This window comes from Vulpes lagopus, chromosome 8 (genome assembly GCF_018345385.1).
Source record: "Vulpes lagopus strain Blue_001 chromosome 8, ASM1834538v1, whole genome shotgun sequence".
Lineage (NCBI taxonomy): Eukaryota > Metazoa > Chordata > Mammalia > Carnivora > Canidae > Vulpes > Vulpes lagopus.
In genome coordinates, this window is record NC_054831.1 from 93,606,262 (window position 1) to 93,624,402 (window position 18,141).

The 18,141-nt window shown below is 38.7% G+C and overlaps 1 pseudogene; it reads right to left on the reverse strand.

Annotated features, from left to right (window-relative positions):
- Positions 1 to 7,449: 7,449 nt before the first annotated feature.
- Positions 7,450 to 18,141, reverse strand: part of LOC121497782 — a 76,449-nt pseudogene continuing 65,757 nt past the window's right edge.

The window sequence follows — 18,141 nt, forward strand, 5'->3', positions numbered from 1 at the left end:
TGCTCAACACCTCATGTGCTCTCCTTAAATGTCCATCAACCAATTACCATATCCTCCCACCCTGCTCCACTCCAGAACTCCTGAGTTTGTTGCCTATAATTAAGAATCTCTCATGGTTTTTCTCTCTCTCTGATGACTCCCCATGCAGTTTTCCCTGCCTTCTCGTATGATCCTCAGCATTGTTTCTTATATACCACATGAGTGAAACCATATAATTGTCTTTCTCTGATTGACTTATTTCACTCAGCATAATACCTTCCACTTCCATCCACGTTGATGTAAATGGTAAGTATCCATCCTTTCTGATGGCTGAGTAATATTCCATTGTATATATAGACCACATCTTCTTTATCCATTCATCTGTCAGTTGCTTTTCCCACAGTTTGACTATTGTGGACATTGCTGCTGTGAATATTGGCAGGCAGGTGTCCCTTCAGATCACTGCATTTGTATCTTTGGGGTAAATCCATAATAGTGCAATTACTGGGTCGTAGGATGGCTGTATTTTTAACTTCTTGAGGAACCTCCATGCCATTTTCCAGAGTGGCTATACCAGTTTGCATTCCCATCAATGTGTAAGAAGGTTCCTCTTTCTCCACATACTGTCTTGTTAATTTTAGCTATTCTGACTGATGTGGTTTTGACTTGTATTTCCCTGATGCCAAGTGATGTGGAACATTTTTTCATGTGTCTGTTGGCCATTTGTATGTCTTCTTGAGAAATGTCTATTCATGTCTTCTGTCCATGTCTTGACTGAATTATTTGTTTTTTGGGGGTGTCAGGTTTGATAAGTTCTTTATAGATCTTAGATACTAGCCCTTTATCTGATATGTCATTTGCAATAATCTCCCGTTCTGTAGGTTTCTACCCCTGTAGGTTAAGAACCTCTTGTCTTGAGCTGCTTTCAGGATTTTCTCTTTATTTCTGAAATTTGCAAGCTTCACTATTATATGTCAGGGTGTTGATCTATTTTTATTGATTTTGGGAGGGGTCTCTCTACCTCTTGGACTTGAGTGCCTTTTTCCTTCCCCAGATTAGAGAAGTTTTCAGCTATGATTTTTGAAATATACCTTCTGTCTCTCTCTCTCTCTCTCTCTCTCTCTTTCTTCTTTCTCAGGGACCCAAATAACTCCAATATTGTTTTGTTTTATGGTATCACTGATTTTTTTGAAGCCTCCACTCATGGTCCATTAGTTGTTTTTCCCTCTTTTCCTCAGCTTCTTTCCTTTTCATCAACTTGTCTTCTATGTCACTTACTCTCTCTTCTGCCTCATTTACCCAAGCTGTTAGAGCACCCAATTTAGACTACATCTCAGTTAAAGCATTTTTAATTCCGGCCTAATTAGATTTTATTTCTGCACAAAGAGACTCTCTAATGTCTTTTATGCTTTTTTTCAAGCCCAGCTAGTAACTTTATAATTGTTATCTTGAATTCCAGCCCTGAGATTTTACTTATATCCATATCAATTAGATCTGTGGTAGAGAATATTACCTCTGGTTCTTTCTTTTGTTGTGCATTCCTCCTTCTAGTCATTTTTCCCAGAAAAGAATGGATGAAAATCAATAATATTAACCACAATCCAAGCTAAATACACTAGACAAATCCGAAACCAAAAAAGAAAAGAAAAAGCAAAAAAAGGGAGGACAAAGAGAGAATATAACCTCCCAGGTGGACAAAACGTGGTGATCCCACTTGGTCCTGAGTATCTTTTGGTCTGTGTTAGAAAACACTAAATCCCAAAACTGTAAAGAAAGCAAAACTTTTATGTGCAAAAATAAAATTGAATACAGTGAAAGGAAGCTAAAAATGAAGAATATATCTATAAAATGTAAATGCAAAAAAAAGAAAGTTAAAAAAAGACTTAAAAACAAAAAGTTGATAAAATAGGAAGCTATTGAAAAGGAAAAAAAGAAGAAAAAGAAAAGAAAAATTTTAAACTGAAAAATAAATGAATCATGAGAAAAAAACCCATGAATTCTATATGCTATTTTCCCCTAAAGCTGGAGTATTGCAGTCCTGTGTGCTCCCTAAAATTGCTGTTCCCTGTTCTTCCAGCTGGTCTTGTGGGGGAGGAGCCTCTGTGCTGATTCTTGGTTGTCTGTGTGGGCAGAGTTGCACCCCCACACTGAGTATGGAGATTACTTAAAATTGAAATCTTTGTTAAAAAAAAAAGAAAAGAAAAGCCGGAGACTAGAAGAAAATGTTTGTGAATCAGATTCCTGATACAGGTCTAATGTTAACTATGTTTAGAGAACTCTAAAAACTCAGTAATGAGATTTAAAAGCAGAGACTCAGATATTTATACACTCTTGTTCATTGCAGCATTGTTCACAAGAAACTGAAAGGTGAAAAGTAATCCAAAAAAGTAACCAAGTGTTCATTTACGGAAGAATGGATAAAAAAAAAAAAAAAAAAAACACGTTACACACAATGACATATTTGGCCTTAAAAGGGAAAGAAATCCTAACACATACTATAATTTGGATGAATCTTGAGGAAATAACACTAAATAAAGTAAGCCAGCCACAAACAAATACTACATAACTCCACTGATAATGAGATATTTAAGAGAAGTCAAATTCATAGGGACGGAATGTAAAATGGTGGTTGCCCAGCTGGAGGTGAGAGAAAATAAACAGCTATTGTTTAATCGATAGAGTTCCAAAAAAAAAAAAAAATAGAGTTCCAGCTTATCAAGATGAAAGAGTTCTGACAAAGGATGGTGGTGATAAAACACAACAGTACTTACTGCCATTGAATTTTACACATAAAAGTGGTTAAGATGGTAAATTTTATATTAAATGTAAACTTTGCCACAATTTAAAGCAAACTCAGTAAGTAGAGAACAACACAATTTTTTTAATTGGGCAAAATATTTAAACACATATTCCCCCAAAGAAGATATACAGATGGAAAATAAGCATATTAGAAGATGCTCAATATTGTTAGTCATTGGGGAAATGCAAATTAAAACCACAATGAGAAATCGCTACATACCTATTAGATGACAAAAATTAAATCTACTGAGCATACTAAATTTTGGCAAGGATATGGAAATTTTGTAATTTTCATATAGTGCCGATGGGAATGTACATAGGACAATTGCTTTGGAAAAGAGTAGGGTAGTTTCTAAAGAAGTGAGACATACATTTACCATATATAATCTGGCCTTTCAATTTCTAAGTATTTACACTAGAGAAATGAAAACATATGTCCATACAAAGATTTAAAAAAACATTTATAGCAATTTTATTTGTAATGGCTAAAACCCTGGAAACAACCCAAATTTCCATCAACAAGTAAATGTACAAATTGTGATATATATAAATGTATAAACAAATTGTGGTGTATCCATGTGAGACTACTACCTCTTTCCTTTTATTATTCCTTTTTATTAAAAAAAGGAACATGGATATATCTCAAAATAATTATGCTGAGTGAAAGAAGTCAGACAAAAGCAATAGTATATACAGTATGACTTCATTTACATACCATTCTAGAAAATACAAACTAATCTATAATGACAGAAAGCAGATCAGTAGTTGTCTGGGCATGAAAAAAAGGAAGGAGGAGGAACAGGAGAGGAAGAAATTAATTACAAAGGGGCACAAGCAAACATTTGGGGGTGTTGGATACATTCCTTATCTTGGTGGGGGTGGTTTCATGGATGTAGGCATATGTCAAAACCATCAAATTGTATTCGTTAAACATACAGTTTATCGTATGTCAATTTACTTCAATAAAGATATTAACAAAATAAATAAAGGAGTTTTATAAGCTCAGACTTGATCTGCCTCAATGAATTCCAACTGTCGGTAGAGGCAAAGATTGAGGGGCATAACAATTTGGAATTTTCACTATGGGAAATGACCAAGGGAGATGACCTGGGTTGAGAAAAATAATATTGCTGAGCCACGTGGAAAGTTTTGAAGAGGTCAAAAAGTGTTCATTCTCTCTACATTTAGTCAACATAGAAGGCCTCAGGGTCAAAAGATATTATTAGGGTGGAGTGCCTGAGTGGCTCAGTCAGTTAAGTGTCTGCCATCAGCTCAGGTCATGATCCCAGAGTCCTGGGATGGAACCCCACATCGGGTCCCTGCTTAGCGGGGAGTCTGCTTCTGCCCTTCCCCCTGTGCCTTCTCTCTCTCTCTTTCTCTCTCTCTCACTTATTCTCTCTCTCTCTCTCAAATAAATAATCTTTATCTGTGTGTTTATTTAAATTTTTAAAAATTCAATTAATTAACATATTATTAATATATGTTATTATATTAGGGTAGAGGTAGAGGTATTATGTTAGAGGTAGAGGTCAGTGATTTACAGTCTTATATAACACCAAGTGCTCAACACCTCATGTGCTCTCCTTAAATGTCCATCAACCAATTACCATATCCTCCCACCCTGCTCCACTCCAGAACTCCTGAGTTTGTTGCCTATAATTAAGAATCTCTCATGGTTTTTCTCTCTCTCTGATGACTCCCCATGCAGTTTTCCCTGCCTTCTCGTATGATCCTCAGCATTGTTTCTTATATACCACATGAGTGAAACCATATAATTGTCTTTCTCTGATTGACTTATTTCACTCAGCATAATACCTTCCACTTCCATCCACGTTGATGTAAATGGTAAGTATCCATCCTTTCTGATGGCTGAGTAATATTCCATTGTATATATAGACCACATCTTCTTTATCCATTCATCTGTCAGTTGCTTTTCCCACAGTTTGACTATTGTGGACATTGCTGCTGTGAATATTGGCAGGCAGGTGTCCCTTCAGATCACTGCATTTGTATCTTTGGGGTAAATCCATAATAGTGCAATTACTGGGTCGTAGGATGGCTGTATTTTTAACTTCTTGAGGAACCTCCATGCCATTTTCCAGAGTGGCTATACCAGTTTGCATTCCCATCAATGTGTAAGAAGGTTCCTCTTTCTCCACATACTGTCTTGTTAATTTTAGCTATTCTGACTGATGTGGTTTTGACTTGTATTTCCCTGATGCCAAGTGATGTGGAACATTTTTTCATGTGTCTGTTGGCCATTTGTATGTCTTCTTGAGAAATGTCTATTCATGTCTTCTGTCCATGTCTTGACTGAATTATTTGTTTTTTGGGGGTGTCAGGTTTGATAAGTTCTTTATAGATCTTAGATACTAGCCCTTTATCTGATATGTCATTTGCAATAATCTCCCGTTCTGTAGGTTTCTACCCCTGTAGGTTAAGAACCTCTTGTCTTGAGCTGCTTTCAGGATTTTCTCTTTATTTCTGAAATTTGCAAGCTTCACTATTATATGTCAGGGTGTTGATCTATTTTTATTGATTTTGGGAGGGGTCTCTCTACCTCTTGGACTTGAGTGCCTTTTTCCTTCCCCAGATTAGAGAAGTTTTCAGCTATGATTTTTGAAATATACCTTCTGTCTCTCTCTCTCTCTCTCTCTCTCTCTTTCTTCTTTCTCAGGGACCCAAATAACTCCAATATTGTTTTGTTTTATGGTATCACTGATTTTTTTGAAGCCTCCACTCATGGTCCATTAGTTGTTTTTCCCTCTTTTCCTCAGCTTCTTTCCTTTTCATCAACTTGTCTTCTATGTCACTTACTCTCTCTTCTGCCTCATTTACCCAAGCTGTTAGAGCACCCAATTTAGACTACATCTCAGTTAAAGCATTTTTAATTCCGGCCTAATTAGATTTTATTTCTGCACAAAGAGACTCTCTAATGTCTTTTATGCTTTTTTTCAAGCCCAGCTAGTAACTTTATAATTGTTATCTTGAATTCCAGCCCTGAGATTTTACTTATATCCATATCAATTAGATCTGTGGTAGAGAATATTACCTCTGGTTCTTTCTTTTGTTGTGCATTCCTCCTTCTAGTCATTTTTCCCAGAAAAGAATGGATGAAAATCAATAATATTAACCACAATCCAAGCTAAATACACTAGACAAATCCGAAACCAAAAAAGAAAAGAAAAAGCAAAAAAAGGGAGGACAAAGAGAGAATATAACCTCCCAGGTGGACAAAACGTGGTGATCCCACTTGGTCCTGAGTATCTTTTGGTCTGTGTTAGAAAACACTAAATCCCAAAACTGTAAAGAAAGCAAAACTTTTATGTGCAAAAATAAAATTGAATACAGTGAAAGGAAGCTAAAAATGAAGAATATATCTATAAAATGTAAATGCAAAAAAAAGAAAGTTAAAAAAAGACTTAAAAACAAAAAGTTGATAAAATAGGAAGCTATTGAAAAGGAAAAAAAGAAGAAAAAGAAAAGAAAAATTTTAAACTGAAAAATAAATGAATCATGAGAAAAAAACCCATGAATTCTATATGCTATTTTCCCCTAAAGCTGGAGTATTGCAGTCCTGTGTGCTCCCTAAAATTGCTGTTCCCTGTTCTTCCAGCTGGTCTTGTGGGGGAGGAGCCTCTGTGCTGATTCTTGGTTGTCTGTGTGGGCAGAGTTGCACCATCCCTTGCCAGGAGGCTGGGCTCCGTGTAAGCTGCTTCTGGTTGTTCTATGTGGCTGTTATTCCCTGAAGGCTTTCTGTGCCTCTTTAGAGGACAGAAATTAAAAGGGCTGCATTGGGATCTTCAGCCCTGGAGCTGAAAGATCGAGGTCCCCTTTCTTCGGTAAACCCTCAAGGATAAGCAGTGTTCACTTTTGAGCGTGACAAACTCTGCAGACTCCTGTGGTGTGTGCCCACACCGATCTTCTCAAGGAAGCCAGAGGGCCACTGCATTTCTGTCCTCTGCAGGGCCCCCCTGCACTGATAGGTGTCTATGGATCTCACCAGGGATTGTGGTCTATAGTGTTGACTGTAACCTGTTTCCCTGCCAGCCCAGGCACCCTGTTCTCTCTGTGACCCCAAGGATCCTAAGACCCTATGTCCCACCTAGGACTCTGCCCTGCTTCACCACCTGAGCACCTTTCAGGCAGCGACATCTCTCACTGGAGCAGATTTCTGAAGGTACTGGTTTTGTGTTTTGCTGGTCTATCACTTCCCAGTAGCCAGCTTAAGGAGGGTCCCTCCCCACCACCATTTATCTTCCCATATATCCCCTCAGATTCACTTCTCCGCATCTCCTACCCTGCAAAAAGTGGTTGCTTTTCTATTTGTAGGATTCCAGCAACTCTTTTCTTACATTTCAGGTTGAATTCATAGGTGTTCAGAATGATTTAATAGTTATGTAGCTAAATTCAGGGGACCAATGAAACGAGGTCCTCTACTCTTCTGCCATCTTGTCCAATCCCCCTTCCCCTGATTTTAGATAATCTACCTTCCTACCACCTGACAGTGAAACACAAGCTGCAACCCTTTCAACATCTATGTCCATGAATTTGAAGTCTTTTTAAAGCCAAATGCCATATTTATTGTTATTTATAAATTTCCCTTTTTTTTCAACTTGGAAGTGGTCACTGTTTAAGTGATCAGATTAGATTATAGCCATGGGAGTTACCTTAGTTCAATCTTCTAACAAGACTGTTTATCTGGTCTTCCCTGTTACCAGCATATCCACCTTCTACAAAATCCATGATCTTTTTCTTCATTCTACCTCATGGAGAAGATAATTTGAAGGGCCAAAAAAAGTTGTTTCCCTCTCTGAAGGATTTTCCAACCATACAGATCTCATAAATAAGATCCTCCATACAGATGATGCCCTATTTACCAAGAGTTGGAGAAATCAAAGTGTTATCTGTCAGGATAATTGACTTTTCTAAAAATAAGTTTATTGGAGAGAGAAGGAGAGAGAGGAAGAGAGAGAGCATACTTGAGTGGGGAAGAAGGGCAGAGGGAAAAGGAAAAAACAGACTCCTCACTGAGGGGGAAACTCAATGTGGGGCTGGATCCCAGGATCCTGAGATCATGACCTGAGCCAAAGGCAGATGCTTAATCAACTGAGCCATCCAAGAGCCCAGGACAACTGACTTTTTGTTGATTTTTGTCATGACCATACTGGTAGATCAATTACTGATTTCAGGCTCAGGTACCCTACACAGTACGGCTCCACCATCCTCAACATGTTAACAGAAACTTTGCTGAGCTTAATAAAGGTGCCACTGAAGAGCTGACAAAGGTGAAGGAGCGCCAACATCTTTCAGATCTTTGGGCTCATACCATTGATACCTCTGATCCTGAAAACAAATTCCCATTTGGGTTCCACGGTTGCATAGAAATTGCTCACTTTTAGGAGCACCTGGGTGGCTCAGTCAGTTAAGCGTCTGCCTTCAGCTCAGATCATGATCTCAAGGTCCTGGGATCCAGCCCCATGTCAAGCTCTCCTCTCAGTGAGGAGTCTACTTCTCCTTCTCCCTCTGCCCCACCATCCCCCACTCATGCTCGCTTTCTCAAATAAATAAATAAAATTTAAGAAAAAAAGAAGTTGCTCATTTTTCTTGCCACCTCACAATTCAAACCTTACTTCTGTACATCTGCCAATTTTCCCTATTATGGTGCTTAACTTTTTCATAGATAAGTTTCCTTGCCTTTTGAGGCATATTTTGGGCAAATTTCTCAGGTACTTGATCTTCAGCTCTGCAATAATCCTTTTCTTTGTCTTAATGGTTTCTAGCATAGCAGAAACCTTTTTCTCCTCTCCTATACCCTTTTTTGGGGCTGGTAATGAATTTCCTAAGTTATGAGGCTACTTATGAATTTCTTAACCATTTAACATGTGTAAGACTGTGCCAGCATTTTTTTTAAATTTTTTATTTATTTATGATAGTCACAGAGAGAGAGAGAGGCAGAGACACAGGCGGAGGGAGAAGCAGGCTCCATGCACCGTGAGCCCGACGTGGGATTCGATCCCGGGTCTCCAGGATAGCGCCCTGGGCCAAAGGCAGGCACCAAACCGCTGCGCCACCCAGGGATACTTATTAGGTTCCTATACCTTTTTCTTTAATGTGTAACTGATAAAGTTTTGGAGTGTTGTCTCCCTGATGCTACCTTTTCCCATAAGCCCCTTAGCTTTTCTTGTACTGTGGTGCATAGCATGATTTTTATGAGTGAATACATCACAGTATAGCAGACTTTTTCAGAAGTGTGGGGTAGATCCTTGAAATACTAATCTTGGGTCCAACAGCTATGCTCATGCGTGTGCACATGCACACACACACACACACACACACACAGTTTGTTTAAATACCATTGGGCAGGTATGCTATCATATAAGTTAGATTGAGAGCTGACAGGGGAACAAAGTATCCTTTTGAGAGTCAGCCTACACAATGATTGTTTATTTACAGCATACCAGTCCTTTGTTCCTTCTGAGCAATGACTGATCTGGGATGCAATGCCAGGCATTAGCACTGGTCAACCCGCAAAAACAAGTATTAAGTCAGTTCACATGTAATGGATCAGGCTTAGCAGTGACCCACCCTCTTGGCATCTTAGGTGCCAGTAACAATATAATTCAAAGCATGTTCCATCATTGCCTGCATTATAATCACGTGATGAACTCAACAGAATGAAGGTTCCTGGGCTCCACTCCTAATCTGCCAAATCAGAGCCTCTAAGACCAGGACCAAGGAATCAGCATTTTTACAGGCACACAGTCATCCTCAGGGACCTGAACTTTGAGGACCACTGGACTAGAATGTCTACGTGAATTGCAATACAACACACAATGCAAAGCCAGGTTCCTGGGGGCTTGATATATAGCTTAACCACTTTGTAGCTAAAACAGATGGCTCTCATTCTATTTTATATATCATTATTATCCAACCACAATGGCTTTTGTCCAATTTTAGGCCAATACTGTTGAGGATTTGTTATGGGTGCCACATGTTGACCTGTTGTGAGGGAGAAGAGGTTGATAAAATGAAAGAAAAGTACCACAGAGTACCTTGACATATTAGAGAATATTGATTATAGCTGGTTCATTAAGTTCATATCCCATCTGTCTGTCAAAAAAATTTTAGAACTGTTTTTTTTAGAACTTTGAATTAAATTCTCTGATGTGTTCTGAAACAAAGACAGGACATCTGTAGTTTGCTAGTGAATAATTTCTATCTTCTATAATCTCACTACTCATGAACTGTTACTAAGATCTGTAGTTGTGTACAAGATGAGCTGAGAACAAAATAGCAGTTAAAATTGCAGAGATATTATGAGTACATTAAAGGAATATAATTATTTTTCTGGAGAAGGTAACTGTTGTTGTGATATAGCATACATAGTAATGTCTTCTAATCACCAGCAAGTATTAACATGATGTTTAACATTTTCCACCTTGGAAGATGATTCAAGTCACAGGCAAAATAAGGAAAAACCTATACACAATTGATAAATTATTGAACACTACATCTGAAACTAATGATGTACTATATGTTGGCAAATTGCATTTATTTTTTTAATTTATTTTTTTATTTTTTACATTTTTTAATTTAAATTCAATTTGCCAACATATAGTATAATACCCAGAGCTCATCCCATCAAGTGCCCCCCTCAGTGCTCATTGCCCAGTTACCCCATCCCCCTGCTGACCTCTCCTTCCGCCACTCTTTGTTCATTTCCCAGAGTTAGGAGTCTCTCATGATTTGTCTTCCTCTCTAATTTGTCCCACTCAGCTTCCCTCCTTTCCCTTATAATCCCTTTTACTATTTCTTATATTCCCCGTTTGAGCGAAACCATATGATTGTCCTTCTCCGATTGACTTATTTCACTCAGCATAATACCCCCCCCAGTTTCATCCACATTGAAGCAAATGGTGGGTATTTGTCTCTTCTGATGGCTGAGTAATATTCCATTGGGTATATATATATATATATATATATATATATATATATACCACATCTTCTTTATCCATTCATCTGTCAAAGGACATTGTGGTTCCTTCCACATTGCTGCTATGAACATTAAGGTACAGGCGTCCCAGCATTTCACTACATCAGTAATTTTGGGGTGAATACCTGTAGTGCAATTGCTGGGTCATAGGGTAGCTCTATTTTAACTTCTTGAGGAACCTCCACACAGGTTTCCAGAGCGGCTGCACCAGTTCACATTCCCACCAACAGTGCAAGAGGGTTCCCCTTTCTCCACATCCTCTCCAACATTTGTGGTTTCCTGTCTTGTTAAGTTTCCCCATTCTCACTGGTGTGAGGTGGTATCTCATTGTGGTTTTGATTTGTATTTCCCTGATGGCAAGTGATGCGGGGTATTTTCTCATGTGCTTGTTGGCCATGTGTAGGTCTTCTTTGGAGAAATGTCTGTTTATGTTTTTTGCCCGTTTCATGATTGGATTGTTAGTTTCTTGGGTGTTGAGTTTGATAATTTCCTTATAGATCTTGGATACCAGCCCCTTATCTGATTTGTCATTTGCAAATATCTTCTCCCATACAGTAGGTTGTCTTTTAGTTTTGTTGACTGTTTCTTTTGCTGTGCAGAAGCTTTTTATCTTGATGAAGTCCCAATAATTCATTTTTGCTTTTGTTTCCCTTTCCTTCATAGATGTATCTTGCAGGAAGTTGCTGTGGACAAGTTCAAAAAGGTTGTTGCCTGTGTTCAACTCTAGGATTTTGATGGATTCTTGTCTCACATTTAGATATTTCATCCGTTTTGAGCTTATCTTTGTGTATGGTGTAAGAGAATGGTCCAGTTTCATTCTTCTGTGGCTGTCCAATTTTCCCAATGCCATTTATTGAAGAAACTGTCCTTTTTCCAGTGGATAGTCTTTCCTGCTTTGTCAAATATTAGTTGACCACAGAGTTGAGGGTCCATTTCTGGGTTCTCTATTCTGTTCCATTGATCTATGTGTCTGTTTTGTGCCAGTACCTCACTGTCTTGATGATCACAGCTTTGTAATGCAGTTTGAAATCCGGCATGTGATGGCCCCAGCTTTGGTTTTCTTTTTCAATATTCCTCTGGCTATTCGAGGTCTTTTCTGATTCCATACAAATCTTAAGATTATTTGTTCCAACTCTGTGAAGAAAGTTCATGGTATTTTGATAGGGGGGAAAATTGCATTTAAATAAAAAAAGGAATACACTAGTTACAAGTAAAAAATAAATAAAAAAGATCTTAAGTCTGTTAAAGAGATCTATTATCTCTCCTTTTTTAAAAAATATTTTATTTATTTATTTGAGAGAGAGAAAGAAAGAGCATGAGTGGGGATGGGGGTAGAGAGGGAAAAACAGTCTCCCCACTGAGCAGGGAGCCCTATGTGGGACATGATCCCAGGATCCTGGAATCATGACCTGAGCCAAAGACAAGTGCTTAACTGACTGAGCCACCCAGGTGTCCCTATTAATTTTCTCCATAGCACAGACAAACACACATTACAAAATAACTCTCATACTTCCTATGCTGGGAAGAAAAAAAGCAAGTCCTGTCTTCTAGTGTGTGTGTGTGTGTGTGTGTGTGTGTAAGAAAACATTGTAACAAATATGTATTTTTAAAGCAAATAATGAAGAAAATGGACATAAAAGTACAGAATTTCAGTGGATTTGCTTTGTCTCTTTTGAAATTATTGAAACAGAACTACCAAGGTGGAATGTACTATGCATGCTTCAAAAAATGGCACCATGTATAAAAAATCAATATGAGTATTAGCTAAGTGCTAGAAACCTCCATTACTAGAAGTTACATTAACAATTCATCTTGCCCATCTTTTCTAAACAAAACTTGGCTTTACCTGTTCAAAAATTCTCACTTTCTAGTGGCATGACAAGGGTCAAACTTGATGAGGTATTTAGGAGTAAATGTCATGATAACTACAACTTCATTTCAAAGGAGATATTTATAGATAGATAGATAGATAGATAGATAGATAGATAGATAGATAGATAGATAGATAGATAATGTCCAGAGGAAAAAAAGCAAATACAGCAATATATTATTACCGAATCTATGAAGAAGATATAGGGGTGTTTACTGAAGTATTCCTTCAACTTTTCCGATCTTTGAAATTTTTCATAATATAAATTTGAAGGGAAAAAAATAAATACATAATTTAGCTATTTAGTGAAAATATTTAGTCACTCCAGAAACCTCTGTAATCATACCCAAGCCTGTGAGTACAATTTAGCATGTAATTCTGGTTTTATGACTTAGCATGGCACTCCTCTAAAAGTATGGCTGAAGAAAAGGAAGTGTAACCCGAAACCGCCCTACCCACTACAATTCTTTTGATGTTGAGTATACTCCCCTCCAGAAGTATGACTGGTATATTAAATGTTACAATGGTTTTCTATCTTCAGGCCCATTTCTTGAAAGATTTTTTCTTCTTTGTATGATTGACTAGCAACTGAACTGTCATAATATGGAGATCAAAATGAGAAGCTTCTGCAGAGAACAGGTTTTACATTAAGTCTTCAAATCAATAAGATTGTAGAATAGCAAAAGGATTCTAAATAGATTTGAGTCCATGAATAACATTTTATTTATCAAAATAGACAAAAGTGGATTCATTCATGGAGTGAAATCATGGAATCGGTATTTTTCTCCTGGAAGGGTCACAGATGTTTAAATGTTGTATATGTTTACATATTTGATATGTTATGTATATTTCCATTTCATGAACGTGAAGAAACTAGCCTATCTCAGATTCTCTCTTCCTCTCTCCCTGTCATCATCCTTCTTCTCCGGCCCCACTGCTTCTGTCTTTCATCCTTGAAGGGTGGCTCAGGGCAAAGGACCACATCTTATCTGCAGAATGAGGAGAGGGGTTAAAATGCCTCCCAGTTCTCTTGGATCCCACAGCGCTTTAGCCACATTTTCTTTTGCTGGCAAATTGTCTCGTTTATTCTCCTCACCCCCTGGGAACCCACCAGCCTCAGGATCTCTTCAATCAATAGTTTAAATGGCCCCTTTCCTGAAACATGAGCGATGAGATTTTCTTTTTTCTGTCTCGCTACCTCTTGCTGTCTCCTTCTTTCTTCTTCCTACCAGCTTCCATTTCTGTAAGTCAGACAAATGATCACTTTCTGAGTTTCTAATATTAGCCCTTAGGTCATTGACCTATTAACCCTTTCACAGCTGGCTTCCCTCTGCACCTGCTGGACCATTATAGTTCTAAATTCCATGGAAACTGAAAGATTCTTAAAACATACTTAGTAAAGGCTGGTTTCCATTCTCCTAGAAATGCAAGTTCATGGCAGGTGATGTGTCTAATGTGGTTAGCTGGGACTAGTTAAACTCTCTAGTGGATCGCTTGGGTATAACACCATGACTTCCCAGTTACTAAATATTTCCGTCTACGTCACCATGCAAATCAAGTGCCAGATGCAATGTTAAGGTTATGACCAGACAGACACAGAAACAGCAGTGCATAGTTTTCTAAAGCACCTTCAAGATGACAGGTATTGTGCATGTTCATCTGCTGCTATTATTAGAAGCACTTCATACTGACTAAGCTGTTACTGAGGATGAAGTGGATTAAGACTTATGGAGCCTGAATGGTAAACACATGACACAGGGCTTTGGGGACAAGCTGAGTGGCACGCAGTTTTATTCAGCACCACACCTCTAATGCCCAGCAGGGAAGCCTACATTGAGGGCACTTTCTAAGCAGCAGCAAGGCAATTCAAATGTTTGAATGACTCATCTAAATTGACCTTCCATAGCAGCCCAGCAAACCTCATGAGCAAACTGGCAGCATAATGCCATTGTAAAAGCACTGGAGTGGAAGCAAAGGAAGCACAGATGCCCACCAACAAGGCAGGTGAATCACCATGTCCTTCCATGCCTGTTTCCCCATGAAGCTCAAGGACAAGAATATCTGACTCCTACTTGCCTTGTGAGGTTGTTAGGAGGACTTCAGGTATTGCTGACCAAGTGCTTAGAACATGGAGTGATGCTGGAGAGCAAGTACAAATGAATTGCCAAGTTCCAGCAGACACTGAACTCTAGATAGACAGAGGGCATCGTGTCTGTCACTTTTGAATACAAATGTCTTGGGGCAGCCTGGGTGGCTCAGTGGTTTTGTGCCGCCTTCAGCCCAGGGCCTGATCCTGGAGACCCAGGATCGAGTCCCACATCAATCTCCCTGCATGGAGCCTGCTTCTCCCTCTGCCTGTGTCTCTGCCTCTCTCTCTCTCTCTTTCTGTTTCTCATTAATAAATAAAGAAAATTTTTAAAAAAGAATACAAATGTCTCTATTTTATTTTCCTTTATTTTGAGAGAAAGAGTTTTTGTGTGCACAGGTGTTGGGGTGGTGGAGTCGGCAAGGGCACAAGGAGAGGGGAGAGGGTGAATCCCAAGCAGGTTCCATGCCCAGCAAAGAGCCCAACATGGTGCTCGATCCCATGACCCTAAGATCATGACCCTTGCTGGAAGCAAGAGCCCAACACTTAACTGACTAACCACTCAGGGAACCCAGTGCAAATGTCTTTATATGATGATCTAAGTAGTAACTACAGAGCCATTTGATACAAAGTTCAACAAAGCTGTGATGTGACTGCCCCTCAAGAAGAGTCCTAGAGGTAAGGACAGAGAGACAGAGCCGGAGTCTTTGAGAAGTGTGTGCTTGAGATGATAATCTTTTAACAACTACATCTGTTCAGAGGGTGGGAGGGCCAACAAATAGGTATAGAAGATCCTGTTGCCTTGTAGCAGAGACATTTGGTGGAAGACTGCTTGAACTGGGCCAGACCAGAGTGTACCTGCCAGCCATTCTCTGTAGGTCTGACTCATGGACCCTACTAACCCCAAGTGAAGAGAGAACAGCATGAGGGCAAAAGACACATCCAAGTGAGATCTCTGGATGAATCTTGCTTCCCTAGAGGATATTGAGAATAATGAACAAATAATAGTCTGTAGAAAAATACCAAAACGAGAGAAAGGGCATCATCTGCAGACTCAGATAATCCACAGGTTTCAGAGAAGAAGAAAAAAATTTGGAAAATTTTACTTCCTTAAATGTAGGCAAAGTAACTGACCTCTTCTAAACAGATTCAGAAAAGCATAGGATGGATGAAAATGGAAAGACAATAGAATGAAAAGAAAAGGGAGAGGGGGTGAAATGACTCTGAAACAGAAGAACTGAAATCCATAATGGAGATGATAAAGAACAGAATTGGCAATGTGGTGTCACCTCTCTGGAGGGAAGTTTAGCAACATGTGTTTATATCCTTAAATATATACATGGCCTCTGACCCCACAATATTTCTAGGGGTGCCTGCCTGACTCAGTCCATAGAGCATGAGACTCTTGATCTCAGGGTCATGAGTTCGAGCTCCACTTTGGGTGTAGAGGTGGCTTAAAAATAAAACCTTTAATAATAATAATAATAATAATAATAATAATAATAATATTTCTTTAAAAATTAACCCAAGGAAATAGTACTACAAATTTGTAAAAATACAACTACAAGATGTTATTGAGGGCTTTTAAAAAAAGATTTTATTTATTTGAAAGAAAAGGGAGAGAATGTGAAAGGGAAAAGCAGACTCTCTGCTGAGCAGGGAGCCCAAATCAGGACTCGATTCCAGGACCCCAAGATCATGACCTGAGCCAAAGGCAAAAGCTTAGCTGACTGAGCCACCCAGGTACCCCAAGGTCTTTTTTATAGTAGAAAAATAAGTGTTCACCACTAGGGAATTACTGAAATAAATTATGATATTGATATATCATGATATTAAAATGAACATAGCAGTGGGCACCTATAGAGTTTATATATGATATGTATTGTATGCTAAAAATAAAGCAGATTACAAGATAATGCACAGAGTAAAATTTTAGTTCAGTTGTTTAAAAAAGTCTATGGGTGTGAAGTATAGAAAAGAAGTTTGGAAAACCCATATTATTAACTTTTGCTGCTGCATAACTAGCCATTCTAAAACTTCGTGGCTTAAAACAACCATTTCTTTAATTCATTTTTTGTAGAGCAGCATTTTGGCTGGGGTCATTTGGGTGGTTCTGGCCTTGAGCTTTATCATGCATCTGTGGTCAGCAGCCTGTTGGCTGCACCTCGCTAGTTTAGGATAGTCTCAGCTGTGACAGCTCATCTCTGCTCTTCCTGGTCTCTCATTCCAAGGAAACTAACCTGGGGTTGATCACGTTGCTTCCCAGGGTTCTGAAATCAAGAGTGAATCCTGAGCTGAGAACTGGCATATTAGTTCTGCATCTTACTGGCCAAAGTAAATCACAGGAACACCTCATATTCAAGGGCAAGGAAAACAGATACCACATCTTGATTTAAGGAGCTGCCAAGCCATATTGCAAAGGGAGTGGATAAAGAAGGAAGGATAATTGTGGCAATTTTTGCATACAATCCACCACAAGGATGTACTAGCATGTTAGTGATACACATTTAGGACATGTAATTATGGGTGATTTTTATTTTATTCCTTATATTTTTCTATACGAGCAACATCTTTTGCAATGAGCATATATTACTTTTGACACTGAAATCCTAAAACATCAAATGCATAGAGAAAGGACTAGAAGGAATTATCAAAACGTTAACAAAGGTACCATTTGGGTGTATGGTGATGGATATTTTTCTATTTTACTAAACCTCTAAAATTTTCTATAATTAAAAGAAATTACCTTTTTCTTCTTAAGAGACAGAGAGTGAGCAGGTGGAGGGGTAAAGGGAGAGAGAGAAAATCTCCAGCAGACTCCCCTCTCAGCACAAAGCCCCATGTGTGGTTTGATCTCACAACCCATGAGATAGATCATGACCTGAGCCGAAATCATGAGTCTGAGGCTTAACCCACTGAGCCGCCCAGGTGCCCCTAAAATAAATTACTTCAATAATTAGAAAAGAAAGCATAAAAACTTGTCAATGAAAAAGTGTTTTGAAAATTACATTTAGGGACGCCTGGGTAGCTCAGCGGTTGAGTACCTGTCTTTGGGTCAGGGCGTGATCCCAGAATCCTGGGATCGAGTCCTACATCGAGCTTCCTGCATGGAGCCTGCTTCTCCCTCTGCCTGGGTCTCTGCCTCTCTCTCTGTGTCTCTCATGAATAAATAAATTAAATATTTTTTAAAAATTAAAATAAAAATAAAAAGTAATGACATTTAAAGAGACTCTTGACTATAGAGAAAGAACTGAGGGTTGCTATAGGAAGATGGGTTGGGGGATGGGCTAAGTGGGTGATGGGGATTAAGGAGAGCACTTGTGTTGAGCCCTGGGTGTTATATGTAAGTGATGAATCACTGAATTCTACTCTTGGAACCAATATTACACTATATGTTACTAAATTTAAAGA